At 43.8% G+C, this 20,489-nt stretch overlaps 1 pseudogene; it reads right to left on the reverse strand.

Annotated features, from left to right (window-relative positions):
• LOC118379495 (neuron navigator 3-like) overlaps positions 1–20,489 on the reverse strand; it is a 276,779-nt pseudogene that overhangs the window by 39,600 nt on the left and 216,690 nt on the right.

Genomic DNA, 20,489 nt, shown 5'->3' on the forward strand with positions numbered 1-20,489 from the left:
ACAGATTTGTGCAATAAATTAGAGAGAAATAAGTTACTTGTGCGTGTGGAAAATGTCTGGGATCTTTTATTTCAGCTCATGAAACATGGGACCAACACCGATGCATTTATATTTTTGTTCAGTATATATACACAAAGGCATCTAAAAAAAGCTCTCTCATATATTAAACAATGCAACTTTTCTACAAAGACATCTGGGGTCTGTATGAGTCACACAGTGAACACAAAAGCTAGTTGGAAGTTACTTGGCAGTGTGGTGCCTTAGTGCCTGGAGATGTAGAACTCCTCGATCAAAGTCAGAGACCCTGGTGAAGACCCTGTCAGCCTACTACTTGATCAGACGCTTCACGCAGGGCCCAGCACTGAGAGAGAGACAGGAACGCCCATCTCTCCACAGAGACCTGATAGGCTTTGGGTTCTCAGGTTTCTCTCTCACTCTGTATAATACACTTCCTCCCTGCCAACTGGGCTCACAAGCCCCCTCTCTCTGTTTTGCTGAATCTGCATGTTCTTGCTAGGCCGCTCTATATTGCTGCCCCACAGGATGAGGCCTGCTTCGCAGGACAATTCCCGGTAAACAAGCCGCATATTCGAGCCGTGTTCGAAAAAAACAACAACCCAGACTTCAAAACATTTCATCAGAAGCTTAAGAAACCTTTGAGTCAGAGAGAGAAAGGGAATTAGTGGGTGTCTAGACTGATTTACATTCAAGGGTTTGGCAAAGGCAGAGTTTCCCCCCGAACCTCTCTGACAGGCTAGGATGCAAATGAACCACGAGGCAGACGTTTTGACTGCTCAGTGTTTGTTGAAGTAAGAGGCACTTACATTGGCAGACAGCTGAGATGTGAGGGTCGCAACCTTTTCCTGGGAGGCGTCCAGCTCTCGTCGCAGTTTCCTGATTTGCTGTTTGGGTGGGGAAAAACATAACAGATTACCATGACGATCACGTCTCTCCTAAAAAAAACCAGGACTGATTGAAAATACAACAGAGCATGCCTATCTTCGATTCCATCCCTTCAAATGCAAATCCAAAACCTGGTGTACCAGCTGCCTAGTAAACATCCATTTGAAAACATTGATGTAAAGTCTGTCTCATTGCCACAGTATAAAACAATGGGGTGAATGTAAGTGTGAACGTAAGTGGGGATTACCGTGGTATTTTGGCCTGTTTGACCCTTGATTGAAAAGAGAAGAATATAATTAACTCTATGATGCAGGCTTAGTCCAAACAGAAGATATGGTGAGAGAGATGTCTGTTACGATGATGACAAAGCAGCATGTTTCCTCACGGTTACCACTTTAAACCATTAGCCAATAAGGCAATCTCTCACACATAAACAACAGTACAGTCTTGGACAAATTAGCCAATAAAAGGGGAAAACGTGTACAAGCATCTAAACACATTAGGCTAGTTGTCACTTTGGTGACACTTTCTTTAAACCTGACTGGTATAATGCATTTTAAAAAGACTCAACCATGGTTTTAACAAGTAATAAAGCATTATACCTGTGGGCTTTAACTAACGTGTTCATGTAGGGTGCAAACAGAAACAGGAAGTCATTGTAATGAGAGAAAAGCCAGTGATAACTGACTAGGGTGTGAAGTGAAACCACAGAGAAGGATATAGAATAGGGTGTATTAATGATGTTTGTCCCTGACTGTCAGCATGACGTGTGGTAAAGATCAAGTCAAAGTGCTGTTTGGTTCTATTCAAATGCCTGGTTGTTTAAAAGACTGGCCAATGACAAGCAATGCACCATAGGGTCAAAGAGATTTGACTTGGACACCAAGTCCAAGGTTATATAAACAAGTTTTAGGTCCGCCACTGATAGACCAGAACCTGATTGTGGACAAAGTGGATACATATATCACTGCTCGTGCTTTGATTGTTATCTTTCATTATGGAGATCTGACCGGACCAGACTAGATAGACAAACAGAGAGACTGACAGACCAGACAGACCAGAGAGACAGACAGAGACAAACAGACAGACCAGAGACAGACTAGATAGACAAACAGAGAGACTGACCAGACAGACCAGACAGACCAGAGAGACAGACTAGATAGACAAATAGAGAGACTGACAAGACAGACCAGACGAGGCAGACCAGACAGACAAACAGAGAGACTGACCAGACAGACTAGATAGACAAATAGAGAGACTGACCAGACAGACCAGATAGGCCAGAGAGACAGACTAGATAGACAAATAGAGAGACTGACCAGACAGACCAGATAGGCCAGAGAGACAGACTAGATAGACAAATAGAGAGACTGACGAGACAGACTAGATAGACAAACAGAGAGACTGACAGACCAGACAGACCAGAGAGACAGACTAGATAGACAAACAGAGAGACTGACAGACCAGACAGACCAGAGAGACAGACTAGATAGACAAACAGAGAGACTGACAGACCAGACAGACCAGAGAGACAGACTAGATAGACAAACAGAGAGACTGACAGACCAGACAGACCAGAGAGACAGACTAGATAGACAAACAGAGAGACTGACAGACCAGACAGACCAGAGAGACAGACTAGATAGACAAACAGAGAGACTGACAGACCAGACAGACCAGAGAGACAGACTAGATAGACAAACAGAGAGACTGACAGACCAGAAACAGAGAGACAGACTAGACTAGATAGACAAACAGAGAGACTGACAGACCAGACAGACCAGAGAGACAGACTAGATAGACAAACAGAGAGACTGACAGACCAGACAGACCAGAGACAGACTAGATAGACAAACAGAGAGACTGACAGACCAGACAGACCAGAGAGACAGACTAGATAGACAAACAGAGAGACTGACAGACCAGACAGACCAGAGAGACAGACTAGATAGACAAACAGAGAGACTGACAGACCAGACAGACCAGAGAGACAGACTAGATAGACAAACAGAGAGACTGACAGACAGAAGACCAGAGAGACAGACTAGATAGACAGACTGACAGACAGACAGACCAGAGAGACAGACTAGATAGACAAACAGAGAGACTGACAGACCAGACAGACCAGAGAGACAGACTAGATAGACAAACAGAGAGACTGACAGACCAGACAGACCAGAGAGACAGACTAGATAGACAAACAGAGAGACTGACAGACCAGACAGACCAGAGAGACAGACTAGATAGACAAACAGAGAGACTGACAGACCAGACAGACCAGAGAGACAGACTAGATAGACAAACAGAGAGACTGACAGACCAGACAGACCAGAGAGACAGACTAGATAGACAAACAGAGAGACTAGACAGAGAGACAGACTAGATAGACAAACAGAGAGACTGACAGACTAGATAGACAGAGAGACTGACAGACCAGACAGACCAGAGAGACAGACTAGATAGACAAACAGAGAGACTAGACAGACTAGATAGACAAACAGAGAGACTGACAGACCAGACAGACCAGAGAGACAGACTAGATAGACAAACAGACTGACAGACCAGACAGACCAGAGAGACAGACTAGATAGACAAACAGAGAGACTGACAGACAGACAGACCAGAGAGACAGACTAGATAGACAAACAGAGAGACTGACAGACCAGAGACAGAAGACAGACTAGATAGACAAACAGAGAGACTGACAGACTAGACAGACCAGAGAGACAGACTAGATAGACAAACAGAGAGACAGACAGACCAGACCAGACAGACAGACAGACCAGAGAGACAGACTAGATAGACAAACAGAGAGACAGACAGAGAGACAACAGAAGACTAGACAGACCAGAGACAGACTAGATAGACAGATAGACAGACCAGAGAGACTAGATAGACAAATAGACAGAGACAGACAGAGAGAGATAGACAGACCAGACCAGGCTGACAGACTAGATAGACCAGGCTGACCAGATAGACTGAAGACCAGACAGACAGACAGACCAGACAGACCAGACAGATTAGATAGACCAGACAGAGACCAATCAGACAGACAGGAGACATTTTGTCCCTCACCAAGCCAAGCCACTTACCTCAGAATGTGCCTTTTCCTCTGTCTGTTTGGGAGAGAAGACATGTCGTTAAGATGTGCAGGAAAAAGCCACGTTGTATGAACAATGATTCACTTCTGACAGCGACTTTATGGATGCAATGAATGCCCATTGTCATAATGAGTAGATCATTGGGGTTGAGCTTTTGATGGAGTATGATGCAGGAGCCAGAAGGCCATAGATGACGCCCGGAAGTGAAAGCAAATGCTAAGGCAGCTCTTGATGCATCAAATTAAAATAAATCAAATGTTATTGGTCACATACACATATTTAGCAGATGTTATTGCGTGTGTTGGGAAGTCGTTGACTGTGGTGTCATTTCAAGTCAGGTCAGACTGTACTAACAACTTACACAACGTTTGATTTTGGCCAATCAAGTCATATGTAAACGATGTGGCAGGGATAATTAACATAATACATTGTATGTATGTATTGCAATATATACACACATTGGTAACATTGCACACAAGTAGCATTGGTTGTTTTTTCACACACCAACCAAAAACCTGTGTGAACATCTGCCACATTCAACCAGCATCAGAGCATGTGGTGGGCATACAAACACGTTGTCTGTGTGGTGTGGAGAGATCATAGCTGACAGCATCATAGTCTTTACCTTGGCCAGAAAGGAAAGAACCTGGAAGTAAGAAAACGTGGGTTCAAGCTGCTGCAATGGGAAACCATGGCAACTCAACACTTTGCACTGCCCTGAAAACAGGGTGCCAAACTTTTGTGTAAGCCAAGCATTCTCATTGGTTATCATCTATGGCCTTTTGATTGACATCTATATGTTTTGTCTATCTTTATATTGTTGGGCTGAATGATTGGTGTTGTAATGACTTTGGGAAAATGTGTCATGATACTTTTATCATGTTCTTCGTAGGAGATTTTAATAAAATTGCTCTTTGTCAGTTGTGTTTTTCAGGGTCGTGCTCATTAGGGCGCATCGCAGCAAAACGCTTTGCAACGGAAAATGAAAACAAACGTTTCTCATAGGACAGGCTGAAATAGTACCGCCCCGTTTCACAACGTTTTCTGCCTACTGAACACGCCCCAGGTGTTGAGTGATAACAGATGAGATTAAACAAAACTGATGACTAGATAATGCCAAAGATGAGAAGAAATGATAAAATAGCAAACAGAAAAGTATGATGAAATTCAAATCATAACTGACATAAATATTATAGTAATGTAAACAAATAAACATGAAATTACAATTAAAATATTAAAATATGAACACAACCAAACATCGACACAATGAAATGAAGAATAAACAATAACTGCTTGCTGTCTTTCTGCCCCATAGGAAGACTTTCAGAACAAGTCTCTGAAATCAGTGAATGTCTAAACTCCTCTCCAGGCCTTTCTAGAACTTTCTGCTGGGGAGGAAAGGGGTGGAGAGCGCCAGTAATTGATTATCTTCCTCAACTGATCTGTCTTCTCATCGAGTTTGACTGCAGCTGGAGTGTTGCCTTTGCCCCCAAAAATCCACACCTTCACCAAGCTTGAATTTGCCTATATCACCTTGGATGCACTGCCTAAATATAAACATGTATGATATATTTAAGTATTAAGGTCCGAGGAGGTGTAGTATATGGCCAATATACCACAAACCCCCGAGGTGGGGCAGGGCTGTCGTTTGCTGAAAAATGTATTACATATTGTCTCCTGAAATAATTTTAGGCTAATGACACCAATTAACCGGGATCACACACAGCACCCATGGCTGCCATACGCATGATTGTCTAAATGTTTGTGTGTGTTTGGAGAAAACAACGCAACTTACCGCAGAGTACAGGGACGAGGTGCTGGAGACCAGCGACAGTGAGGATCCATGGACTAGAGAGAGACAGAGAGAGAGCGAGAGAACGAGAGAGCATGAGAGCGAGTGAGGAAGAGGAATTAAGAGAACATAACCAGTGGTCCTATAAATAGCACCATCTCATCTGCATGTAAAAGTAACATATTCTAATGGCATGTGTGTGGCTGTGTACGAATGAAGTACTTGTTTGGATAATTCAAAGGGCCGAGTCATTGACTAGTAACATTACTTTCAAGTGGCACCAGCACGTTACCAAAATGTTAACACCAATCTTCTCTTTAAAAGGAGAAGCAGAAAAAGTCGGGTTCCTAGTCCAGTGCATTTTGAGCTTCAGTCTGAGAACTCAACCCTGACTATCACTTCTTCTTGGTCTAAGCAGCGTTCCACAGACAAGTTATTAATATATATACACAATGCATATATAGGACCACAGTCTGGGCCTACCTTCATCGGTGCTGTCCCTGAAGGAGCCAGAGCGGCTCATGCCCCGGGGTCTGTCCTCCAGAGAGGTGGCGCTGCCCCCCAGGTGGGCTTCTCCATACAGGTCAAAGGAGTCCTGGGCAGGGATGCTGTTGGAGCGACTCATACTGCTGGGTCCTGGCAGGTTGTAGGGTGACAGGTTGGTGGGGCTCACTGGGGAGAAAACACACAAACAGGTTGGAGTAGTGGTATTTGGAGTAGTGGTATTTGGAGGAGTGGTATTTGGAGGAGTGGTATTTGGAGTAGTGGTATTTGGAGTAGTGGTATTTGGAGTAGTGGTATTTGGAGGAGTGCTTAAGCAGGTTGGAGTAGTGGTATTTGGAGTAGTGGTATTTGGAGGAGTGCTTAAGCAGGTTGGAGTAGTGGTATTTGGAGTAGTGGTATTTGGAGGAGTGCTTAAGCAGGTTGGAGTAGTGGTATTTGGAGTAGTGCTTACGCAGGTTGGAGTAGTGGTATTTGGAGTAGTGCTTACGCAGGTTGGAGTAGTGGTATTTTCCGGTGCTTGTGCATGCAACTCCAGGGGGAGAGAGGGGACTGACTCCCCGTGTCCTGTAACCCTCCAGTGGAGTGAGAACGCAGCCACTCCTTCCCCTCCTCATGGGACGTCTGTCTGGACGAGGGAGGGTACCTAGAGAGGACGTGGTACACGTCAACTAGTGGCACCACTGATTCAACATGGCGTCTATTGAACCATGCAACTGTATTATCTACATATCACATGACTGGAGTGTGGTGACAAATATATTCACTAACTCATGCATAGTTATATACGTACACACAGTGCTTGACTTTGACTCAAATAGGTGACGGTACTCTGCTTATATATAGATGCAGAAACATCACAATATAATTAAGTCAATATTCTAAAAGAGGTGCTAGACCTCAAGCAGTATAACGTTGGAGGGAGGTGGAAGAGTTTTGGTGTGTTCCGGCCCAAGTCAAGCACTGTGGACACAGACACACACACATGCATCCACCCACACACAGCCACCCATCCCACCTATGTGCAAGCATGCACACACACACACACACACACACACACACACACACACACACACACACACACACACACACACACACACACAGTCTTTACTCTCCTCATCTCTAGCGGTTCCTAGCAGGGGGAAGGAAGCGTTATCTAAATGATTGATAGGCAGCCATATTTAATCCTTAAAGGAAGATAATTGAGTTCAAGCTCATCCTTTCAACACTGAAGCTCATAACAGACTGTCTGTCATACTAAAACCCCACTCTGAATTCTTTCAGACGAAGAAAGGTACTCTGATTGACATCTAATGACAGTGAAATGTAGTGAATGATATATCATGTGCACATGTCTGCATGTTCAACTTCAAATCAAATTGCTTATTTTGCACAGAATTGTCCATTGATTTTGAATTCCACTTGGAGTTCAGAGGAGAGAATGCCCTAATCAGAGTATGTTTTGAAGTCTGCTTAATGTGCATTTAAAAACTGAGCATTGGACACATGAATATCATAATCATTTAGCTATTATCTGGCTTGAAAAAAGGCTATTTGTTGCTGTGAATCCCTCTGGGCTAGAAAAAAAGGCTATTTGTTGCTTTGAATCCCTCTGGGCTAGAAAAAAAGGCCATTTGTTGCTTTGAATCCCTCTGGGCTAGAAAAAAAGGCAGCGACAAGAAATACAACCCAGTCCTAAACTGCTGAGTGGCTTCTGAGATCAATAGAAATAAACTTCTGAAGGCAAAATGCCTCCACGCCTGCTGTGAAAGTACAGTTAAAAGGAAATACGTGTTCTTTCTGTGTCAAACATCCCCTTAGCATTACATGCAGTGAATTATAAAAGGTTGCAGAACTCCTACTCAAGGTAGAGATTCACTCTCTACTGCAGTCTAATAAAGACAAATATCAAACCCTGGGCAGAAGCCTGGACTTGTTGCAGTGCTTTATGAAGACAGAGTAGTTGGGTAGAAAAAGCCATTTGTTGCATGGTGGTGTGATAGGGGCTGAATCCCAAATGGAACCATATTCCATAGTGCACTTCTTTTGAGCAGAGCCCTATGGACCCAGATCAAAAGTAGGGCACTATATATAGGGAATAGGGTGCCAATAGGGTGCCACACCTTCTAGTGTTGAGGGTCTGGACACAATTTCATTCATTAGATAGGACAGGAGTAGTGGAAACTTGATTTAAAATGGATGCCCTGCCTTGCCCTACAGTCAACGAGGAGGAAAGAAAGTACAAAAAGAGCCTGGATATAACTATTCAGAATCCACTAGACATGGGATCATTGACTTCAGGCACCTGTAATCTGTGAGGAACTGTGGAGTGTCCAGAGGAACAACAGTGACTAATAGTCTACCTCTAGAAGATAATTCTTTGTACAGCAATTGAGGTGAAACTAAATTGTCACTCCCATTAATATTTTCAATTTTCAATGTGCCAAACCCTCATCGGCTAAATCTCCTGAGACAAATGTCAAGCAAAATACTAACGTCATTATGTAACACTGCTTTCCTACACCAACATGATATTAGACACAACATGAGATTTTGTCAGTTAGAATGACATGTATGAATAACTTGTGAGAATGAAAAGACAAAACAAGGAAACACTAAAAGGACAACGCATGAGTGATGAGTTACCTCAGTCCCTTTTTGGGGAGTGTGTTTCGGTCAAGAGGCATGCTGTTAAGACACAGAAAACGAAAAACATTAGAATTACCTACAGGTGTAGGATCTTAATTTGATCACCCGGTTGTTGCACAGCAGGAAATGCAATCTTGTAGTGTACTGTACTTGAGGTTTAATGTCTGTAATTTCTAATGTCTGTAATTTCCACTTTGCTGGAGGATTATTTTCCTGCTGTGAGAAACTGGTCAAATTAAGATCCTACATTTAAACGCTCATGATGCCATGGATTAAATTCACATGTATTGACTGATAGAACACACAGACTGTCTAAAGTGAGAATGCTAAAGGACAATCACTACAATGGGCAACGTTACCCAAGAAACAGACATACGGAAAGCACAAATTAAACCGAACATTTGGGTTAGTTTGATACTCTCAATTTAGACAACAATCTGTGAATGAAGGAAATATTATAAACCGCTATGACAACAGTGAGCTATACTGAAAGGACAAGATGAGCATGACGTTGCATTCCATACATACAGTCCATTTTCAAAGTGTCTGTACATTGATGGCTGTGTGTCAGAGACGGCTGGTGTGATAAGATATAGGAGGATGGGCTCATTGTAATGGCTGGAATGGAATAAACGGAACAGAGTGAAACACGTAGCTTCCCTGTGTTTGATATTGTTCCCTTCATTCCAACCATTACAATATCTTTTCCCATCAGCCACCACTGATGTACATGTTATACCCGCTGCTCTGAAACAAACTACCCACAGGAACCTAATGGAGTTGTTCCACATTGGGACTCACCCCTCAGAAAGCGTGGACTTGACGCTGGCCGTGCGGGTGACTTTGGGGCCGTGGTGGTGCCCCAGCAGCAGGTCAATGGACTCGGAGCTGGTGTGCAGACTGGTCATGCTCTGGCAGCTCAGTGTGTCCTTACTGCCAGAGCATGCCGAGGAGCTGCTGAGGTTGGTGGGCCAGGGGGGCGGGCGTTGGAGGGCAACGAGAGGCCTGACGCCGGGCTGAGGCAGGTGAATCAGTGCCCAGGTCAGGGGCCTTGCCATAAAGTGGGCTGCTAGCCCCGCTCTGCCCGCCCCGCTGCCCAGGCTCCCCGTGCCCGAGGAGGGAGAGTCCAGGCTGGCCTGGCGCGCCAATGTGCCATGAGGGCTGCCCAACGCAGAGGGGCACTTGCCTGAGTCGGGTGTGCCTGGGGTACTGGCCTTGCTACTGGCTTTGGTGCCAAACAACCTGGGAGAGAGAGAAAGAGATGGTTCCATTCACTCACAGACTATCTATGGCAATCATGATCCCCTCATAGACAGAACAAACTCAGTCTCTAGGTTCAGAACTAGGTTGTTTGATATAGAACAGTATTACATTTATTTAATTACACCAAGGAAATACGAGCTTGGGGAAAGTTTGCATTCCGCTCAACACTGCCCCTCCCCTATCTTCATCACCTTTAGCAACTATCTCATAACCCTACCCTATTCTTCTTCGTAGACACTATGAAGAAGTACACCTTCCCTACTGCCTCTGTTAGAGTATGTCTGCATCCCAAATTGCACCCTATTCCCTATATATTGCACTACTTAGTACACTACTTCAGACCAGAGCCCTATGGGAATAGGGTGACAGTTGAGACGACGGAGCTCCCAGTGATTTTAATTCAGACAGCTGTGGTTCAGACAGCTGTGGTTCAGACAGCTGTGGTCATAGCATTGACCCATTTCTATTCCATGCATGTAATCAGCCAATCTGGTCACTCAGAAACACATATGTTGTTCACAGGTCCTTCCTGTTGTGTCTGACGTGGGGCTGCCATCAAACAGGCTCCCAATTAATAGGTGCCTTATTCTAAGGGGTATACGCACAAATCAAAATTGCACTCTGCGCCTCGACAGGTCGGACGGCGCGGCCGTGTCCGGAAATACTTAACTAATGAGACAGCGGTTCGCGAACAGAATAGCTTTCTCACTGTCAGTGAATCAGTTCAGCCTGACCTGAATGGCAAATCATCTACCGTTCATCTTGAGAGAAATGCCATCTGTTTCTGTGATGACATCTACCGAACAGCAGGGGGCAACCTTTGCCTCCCGACTCTAAAGCCCAACGAACAAACTCAGACCAATGTTTCTGTGCTGGGATATGATTTAGTGTCTTATTACCTTATTACATTAAAAAAAAAAATATATATATATATATATATATATATATAAATATGAGAAGAAGTGAACCTCTACCTGTAATTTTGACAGCACCAATAAACACTATCTATCAATAGCATCTTGGAGCTGAGAAACAACATTGTACCTCACAAACAACACTTCATTATTCTGTGGTGGCCTCGAGCACGCAGTCGGTGAGAGTGCCTAGGGAACAACAAGCTCGCTCCACCTTTATAATAGAGATGAGAAATGGCAGCTGCTTGGCGAGGCTACCAAGCTCTTATATGAGTGCAGGGGAAACCAAGTGAGCACTGTTGACTGACCTGCGGAAGGTGGGTGAGGCAATGTCCGGGTACTTGGACCCTGGTTGCCTGAGGCCAGACTGGCCCGTGGAGGTGGGGCTGGACTTGGGGGAGGTGGATAAACCTGCTGGGTCCTGGTCTGACACGGCCACTTTCTCCTTGTCCGTCTGGTTGATGGTGATGGGGATGGGGCTCGAGCGCCCCGAGCCCACCTTCCCAGTGTCCCTTCGCTTGGTCCCCGTTCCTCCGGCCGACTTGCAGCTGACATTGGAATCGATGCTGCTGGAACTGGAGCGGTGGCCGCTGCGCCCCACCACCCCCCCGCTGGAGGACTTGGCCGGCCGGGCAGAGAACGGTACTGGAGGGGCACCTTGGAGCCTCCGCAGCCCATCAGCACCCCATCGTCCTGGGGCTGGGAGCCATCCAGGCTGGTCTTACGGCCTCCGCTGATCCCTGTCCCCTTGCCGATAGCCGAAGACTTGGGCACCTTCCCCAGGGTGGCAGAGCCACTGGCCAGGGTGGCACCACTGGAAGTGATGAGGGCACCGGAGGGGGCTGGCCATCTTTTTTATACCCGAACGACCCAGTGGTGGGGGCGGGCGTGCCCGAGGGGTTTCTTGCCCTCATCGCCACTGCTCTTGCCGGCGTCGGAGGGCGAGCGCTGGATGCCAGCGGTCTTGGAGGGGGCCTTGCATTTCTCTGAGGCCTTGGCGTCATCAGTTTTACCTGTCGATACAAAGGCCAGTCATTAACAAGCTGGCAAACACCTTCCCCTCTGCAAACTGCTAGGGTACGGAATAATTTAGCTAGAATCGAGCAGAGGGGAGACGGACCTCGCAGCTTATTGGTAAATAACGGGACTCATCTTCGTCATCATCTGTAGGGCTACAGGGCAGGTGTGCCAAATTACTTTACACTTCGCTAACATTTTACAACTCTTTTCACAAAGCTCAGCTAAAATAGAAAGCTATACTAATCCAAATACGAGAAGACTTGCTGAGCAAACCAAAACACAACTGAGAAAAAGATAAAGTAGAACGGAGAAACGACAAACATTACCGAAGTCCTCGAAGGGCAACGACACAGGTTTCCTAATGAATAATCTGATTGGCCAAAATCTTTGACCCTGTTATCTAATCAATGTCAAACTGGAACACATCAACATATTAAATTAACTTATAAATGAAGCTAGGATGGACATTTCCTGGTCCTAATATCAACCAGACAGGCAGTTTGATTGAATGAATGACCAGTCAGGAATAATCTACACCACCATCCATCCTCAGTTAGACATGGGCCCTGTTCAAATAGGTCACAAATACATCCTTTCTACCTTCCTTGAAGTAATCACAGATCTGAATTGGTGGACGTAATACGGCGGTAACCTTGGATACACCGATACAATCACTTATACTGTAGATCTGTGCTCACCTCAAGACAACAAGAAAGGAAGGAAGTTATCTCTACAGTTTTCCAACAGGGCCATGGTAGCAAGAAATAAGCAAGGTCTGAAGTAGTAGAAGAAGGAGTGCGGGTCCTACCAGGGGTTTTTAGGGTGGCGCTGGTTCCTTTGGTCCGGGGGGCGTGATGCCCACCTGGGCAGTCACCCCCTCCTCCAGGAGCCAGTCTGGGACATGGGTAGGCCCGTCTTCTGCCCGGGATCCTCACTGCACTGCCCCGCTGGCGAGGAGGCAGAGGAGGAGGAAGGCTTCCACTTTGAGCCGGGCTCCATGCTGACATCCAGCTCCTCGTCCACCTTCTTCAGATCTTCAGCTCCGGCCCAGCTGCTACTGACCTCCTGCTCCACATGCTGGTGTGTGTCCGCCTGGGACAGTCAGTAACACACACACCTTTATTTTACTATCCTTGTGGTGATCAAAACATGTATTCCATTTCAAAATCCTATTTCCCCTAACCCTTAATTATAAACCTAAACTTAACCTCTAACACTAAAACAGGTTTTTTCCTCGTTTTACTATCCTTATGAAGACTTCTGGTCCCCACAAGGACAGTAAAACAAAACAAAACCACACCCACACAATACAGTATGAGTAAGCCACCTGACAGATGGTGAACCCCCCCCTCACTAACCACACCAGCAGTCTCTTAAGAGATCAATCTGTTGAGGTTTCCACAAGGCAAACATACTTGGCTATTTTTACCATGCTCCCTGAACACTGCACAAGGAATGGGTTCTGCTGTACATTTCCTTGGCTTTCTCTCTTGAAAGCCAATTAAAACAAAGTAAACAGCTTCCTTTCCAGACTACAGTGTTACAGACTACATTGTTACAGACTACATGTTACAGACTACATTGTTACACATAAAAAGTATGACAGACAAGTCCCTGTTTTAAATTAAGCAAGTGCAAAGACAGTGATGCTTCAGTATCATTACTCACAGTTAGCATGGATATACTCTATTCTTGTTCATTTATAAGAGAATAAACAAGATATAGGCTCTATGGGTTGTTCAGGCTCGGACAAGCCTACTGCCTTCATTTACACTCCATGGTGTACTGTACCTGGGCTGCCTTGTTCTTGCGTGGTGACGATGTGATGGCAGGGTAGGTGGGCGTGTTCAGATCGTCTGTGCTGATGTTATCTACAGTGTCACTGAGACCGCTGCTGACTGAACTGCTGTCATCCCAACTACGAGAGAGAGAGAGAGAGAGAGAGATGAGTGATAAAGACAGAAGCCATCCATCTTCCCACCATATCAATCTTTCATTCCATTTTGTCATCCCTCCACAAATACCAACAATCCTCTCCTTCACCCTTCCAGTAACCCTTCAGGTAAACTCAGAAACGTGCATCTCTGCACCGTGCAAAAGAGAAACCCTTTCCAACCTGCAGGTAATGCACTCTGTGTAGGGTGAGGTTGCCCCTAGACACTGATCTTGAGTCAGTTTTGCATTTCCCTGACTAATGGTTAACTTAATGATTTGTGGAGGGGAAGGTGATCCTGGATCTGTACCTAGGGGAAACTTCACCCAGAGGTGCACTATGCGTTGTAGAAGAAAAAGAAACGCACACCTATTAAGACGAGGTGCAGGCTAGCGGAGTAGAAAACTTGAAAATAAAAGAGAGCCGCACACTCTAGGAGCTCAGATGCAAAAATGTAATTACCAACGTTTCAACAGCCAAGCTGTCTTCATCAGGGTATAATCACAAACACTGCGGGATGACTCGTTTATATAGTGTCAAAAGACACAGGTGTCTGTAATCATGGCCAAGAGTGGCCTAATATCATTGGTTAATAATCAAATATTAAAATGTCATACAAAGAACAGCATACAAACAACAAATGGATAGCATACGATCAGTCCCCAGGGAGCCAGGAGATATGCCGGAAACAAGCAATCTCTGTCGTGGGTGGGGATTCGCTCAATTTCCATCACCTCCTCCCATCTATCACTGTTGTTGATCATTTATCCTCTCTAATTAGTACATTGAGGGCGGTGGCCTCTTTAAATCTTCATTAGGCTATTGACATCTGGGTATTGTGTATCCTGGGATAATTTCTCAACAAATAAAATGTATTTATGAAGCCCTTTTATATCATAACATGTCACAAAGTGCTTATGCAGAAACCCAGGCTAAAATCCCAAACAGCAAGCAATGCAGATGTAGATGTAGAAGCGGTGGCAAGGAAAAACTCCCTAGAAAGGCAGGAACCTAGTGGAGGTTATAAGAGTACATGGCCATTAAGGCCACATCACTCTTAAAAATGTTCAAACATTCATAGATCACCAGCAGGGTCAAAACATGACTATATATGTGATGTATGGACCAGGACTGTATATGTGATGTATGGATCAGGACTATATATGTGATGTATGGATCAGGACTATATACGTGATGTATGGATCAGGACTATATACGTGATGTATGGATCAGGACTATATATGTGATGTATGGATCGGGACTGTATATGTGATGTATGGATCAGGACTATATATGTGATGTATGGATCGGGACTGTATATGTGATGTATGGATCAGGACTATATATGTGATGTATGGATCGGGACTGTATATGTGATGTATGGATCAGGACTATATATGTGATGTATGGATCGGGACTGTATATGTGATGTATGGATCAGGACTATATATGTGATGTATGGATCGGGACTGTATATGTGATGTGGATGGACTATATATGTGATGTATGGATCGGGACTGTATATGTGATGTATGGATCAGGACTATATATGTGATGTATGGATCGGGACTGTATATGTGATGTATGGATCAGGACTATATATGTGATGTATGGATCGGGACTATATATGTGATGTATGGATCAGGACTATATATGTGATGTATGGATCAGGACTATATATGTGATGTATGGATCAGGACTATATACGTGATGTATGGATCAGGACTATATACGTGATGTATGGATCAGGACTATATATGTGATGTATGGATCGGGACTGTATATGTGATGTATGGATCAGGACTGTATATGTGATGTATGGATCAGGACTATATATGTGATGTATGGATCGGGACTGTATATGTGATGTATGGATCAGGACTATATATGTGATGTATGGATCGGGACTGTATATGTGATGTATGGATCAGGACTATATATGTGATGTATGGACCAGGACTATATATGTGATGTATGGATCAGGACTGTATGATGTATGGATCAGGACTATATATGTGATGTATGGATCGGGACTATATACGTGATGTATGGATCAGGACTATATGTGATGTATGGATCAAGGATATATGTGATGTATGGATAGGGACTGTATATGTGATGTATGATCAGGACTATATATGTGATGTATGGATCGGGACTGTATATGTGATGTATGGATCAGGACTATATATGGGATGTATGGATTGGACTGTATATGTGATGGATCGACCGATGTATGGATCGGGATTGTATATGTGATGTATGGATCAGGACTATATATGTGATGTATGGATCGGGACTGTATATGTGATGTATGGATCAGGACTATATATGGGATGTATGGATCGGGACTGTATATGTGATGTATGGATCAGGACTATATATGTGATGTATGGATCGGGACTGTATATGTGATGTATGGATCGGGACTATATATGTGATGTATGGATCGGGACTGTATATGTGATGTATGGATCAGGACTATATATGGGATGTATGGATCGGGACTATATATGTGATGTATGGATCAGGACTATATATGTGATGTATGGATCAGGACTATATATGGGATGTATGGATCAGGACTATATATGTGATGTATGGACCAGGACTATATATGTGATGTATGGATCAGGACTGTATATGTGATGTATGGATCAGGACTGTATATGTGATGTATGGATCAGGACTATATATGGGATGTATGGATCAGGACTGTATATGTGATGTATGGATCAGGACTATATACGTGATGTATGGATCAGGACTATATATGTGATGTATGGATCAGGACTATATATGGGATGTATGGATCAGGACTATATATGTGATGTATGGATCAGGACTATATATGTGATGTATGGATCAGGACTGTATATGTGATGTATGGATCAGGACTATATACGTGATGTATGGATCAGGACTATATATGGGATGTATGGATCGGGACTGTATATGGGATGTATGGATCAGGACTATATATGTGATGTATGGATCAGGACTATATATGTAATGTATGCATCAGGACTATATATGTAATGTATGCATCAGGACTATATATGTGATGTATGGATCGGGACTGTATATGGGATGTATGGAACATGTTAGCATGACATCATTGGATGGTTTTGACTTTCTTATAAGGCCTGGGTTCAAATACTATTTAAAATCTTTCCAATACTTTGAGTGTTTGTTTGAGCCTGGCTGGAGTGTGGGTGGGTGGGTTTTCAGTTTGAAACTATTCTATCGGTTCCATTGCGTCAGGCAAGCGGAATCATCAAGCCCAGATAAAGTATTTAAAATGATTTCAAATAGTATCTGAACACTGGTCTGGTTATTATGCAGGTGATGTACCCAGAACCCCTAAACAAAGGCCATATGGTTCAACCAGTGATCATTTCTGCACACGCTGTTTAATTACCACAGCTCCAGAGATTGGGGATCTCCAGAAATATGTTTCAGTCATGTCCAATTCCATTTTCTCCTATCATACCTAATAAATCCCCTCAATAATAATGTATTAGTTCTCTCTCCGTCTCAGGCTCAGGGCTCACGCACAGGCACACACACACACACACACACACACACACACACACACACACACACACACACACACACACACACACACACACACACACACACACACACACACACACACACACACAGTGGATGGTTGCCATGACAATCTGCGTGTATGTATCTCTAGCATGAATTAACATTTAGAATCTGATCACCTCACTAAAGCTAGAAATTGAGTCTCAGAGGAAAATGCAGCCAATTTGATCCAGCATAGCTACAGTCATACATACAGGGAACTAAAGAAATACGACAAATGAACCAACAACGTGTGGGAACCTTATCGACTGTCTAAGAGGGGAGAGAGGAGAGGATTTAACCTGCTCAAGGACATGAAACAATAAACCCTGAAGTATTGTAGTCTCAATTCAATCATATGTGACTGAGCAACTGTCCTCTACCACATATGGGAGATGACATACCAGAGATGACAGATCAGAGATGACTTCCAATCCCTTAGAAACGTGAATCAATTGTCATTGCTAGGATAGTTTGCTAATTCCATTTTAGTCGAGTGAACATTACTTCTCCTCTGACATCTATAACTCATCCAAGACAAAGCTGAAACCCAAAGACAGGCTCAAAAGGAGAAACTAATGAGTTGTATGAAAGGCTCACAATGGGTGTTGGGAGAGATGTGTGGGTGTTCCTCTGAAAGATATAACAGTGTGGACATGCACGGGTGGGTTCTCCTGCTCATTGATTTTTTACAACCTCTTCGTGCTTTTCAAAGGGATTGAAAGCTATTCATATCAGCATTGGATAACACCAGGAATTTAAATATCAAGTTCACAGTTGGTTATACAATAATAAAATCATTCCCCTTTGCAATGCTAACAGGGTGAGCCTGTTAAGAAGACGGAGCTGGAAAGGCCCAGTTTTCTAACTGTACTGTATGTAGAGTTGGAAAGGGCCAGTTTTCTAACTGTACTGTATGTAGAGCTGGAAAGGCCCATGTTTTCTAACTGTACTGTATGTAGAGTTGAAAGGGCCAGTTTTCTAACTGTACTGTATGTAGAGCTGGAAAGGGCCAGTTTCTAACTGTACTGTATGTAGAGCTGGAAAGCGGCATGTTTTCTAACTGTACTGTATGTAGAGCTGGAAAGGCCCAATTTTCTAACTGTACTGTATGTAGAGCTGGAAAGGCCCAGTTTTCTAACTGTACTGTATGTAGAGTTGGAAAAGGGCATGTTTTCTAACTGTACTGTATGTAGAGTTGGAAAGGGCATGCTTTCTAACTGTACTGTATGTAGAGTTGGAAAGGGCATGTTTTCTAACTGTACTGTATGTAGAGCTGGAAAGGGCCAGTTTTCTAACTGTACTGTATGTAGAGTTGGAAAGGGCATGTTTTCTAACTGTACTGTATGTAGAGCTGAAAGGGCATGTTTTCTAACTGTACTGTATGTAGAGCTGGAAAGGGCATGTTTTCTAACTGTACTGTATGTAGAGTTGGAAAGGGCATGTTTTCTAACTGTACTGTATGTAGAGTTGGAACTGTTTTCTAACTGTACTGTATGTAGAGCTGGAAAGGGCCAGTTTTCTAACTGTACTGTATGTAGAGCTGGAAAGGGCATGCTTTCTAACTGTACTGTATGTAGAGTTGGAAAGGGCATGTTTTCTAACTGTACTGTATGTAGAGCTGGAAAGGGCCAGTTTTCTAACTGTACTGTATGTAGAGCTGGAAAGGGCCAGTTTTCTAACTGTACTGTATGTAGAGCTGGAAAGGGCCATGTTTTCTAACTGTACTGTATGTAGAGTTGGAAAGGGCATGTTTTCTAACTGTACTGTATAGAGTAGAGTTCTAACTTACTGTATGTAGAGTTGGAAAGGGCCAGTTTTCTAACTGTACTGTATGTAGACTGGAAAGGGCCAGTTTTCTAACTGTACTGTATGTAGAGCTGGAAAGGGCCAGTTTTCTAACTGTACTGTATGTAGAGCTGGAAAGGGCCAGTTTTCTAACTGTACTGTATGTAGAGCTGGAAAGGGCCAGTTTTCTAACTGTACTGTATGTAGAGTTGGAAAGGGCATGTTTTCTAACTGTACTACTGGAAAGGGCCAGTTTTCTAACTGTACTGTATGTAGAGCTGAAAGGGCCAGTTTTCTAACTGTACTGTATGTAGAGCTGGAAAGGGCCAGTTTTCTAACTGTACTGTATGTAGAGCTGGAAAGGGCCAGTTTTCTAACTGTACTGTATGTAGAGCTGGAAAGGGCCAGTTTTCTAACTGTACTGTATGTAGAGCTGGAAAGGGCATGTTTTCTAACTGTACTGTATGTAGAGCTGGAAAGGGCATGTTTTCTAACTGTACTGTATGTAGAGCTGGAAAGGGCCAGTTTTCTAACTGTACTGTATGTAGAGCTGAAAGGGCCAGTTTTCTAACTGTACTGTATGTAGAGCTGGAAAGGGCATGTTTTCTAACTGTACTGTATGTAGAGCTGGAAAGGGCCAGTTTTCTAACTGTACTGTATGTAGAGTTGAAAGGGCCAGTTTTCTAACTGTACTGTATGTAGAGCTGGAAAGGGCCAGTTTTCTAACTGTACTGTATGTAGAGCTGGAAAGGGCCAGTTTTCTAACTGTACTGTATGTAGAGCTGGAAAGGGCCAGTTTTCTAACTGTACTGTATGTAGAGCTGGAAAGGGCCAGTTTTCTAACTGTACTGTATGTAGAGCTGGAAAGGGCCAGTTTTCTAACTGTACTGTATGTAGAGCTGGAAAGGGCCAGTTTTCTAACTGTACTGTATGTAGAGCTGAAAGGGCATGTTTTCTAACTGTACTGTATGTAGAGCTGGAAAGGGCCAGTTTTCTAACTGTACTGTATGTAGAGCTGGAAAGGGCCAGTT

This window comes from Oncorhynchus keta, unplaced genomic scaffold (assembly GCF_023373465.1).
Source record: "Oncorhynchus keta strain PuntledgeMale-10-30-2019 unplaced genomic scaffold, Oket_V2 Un_contig_8101_pilon_pilon, whole genome shotgun sequence".
NCBI lineage: Eukaryota > Metazoa > Chordata > Actinopteri > Salmoniformes > Salmonidae > Oncorhynchus > Oncorhynchus keta.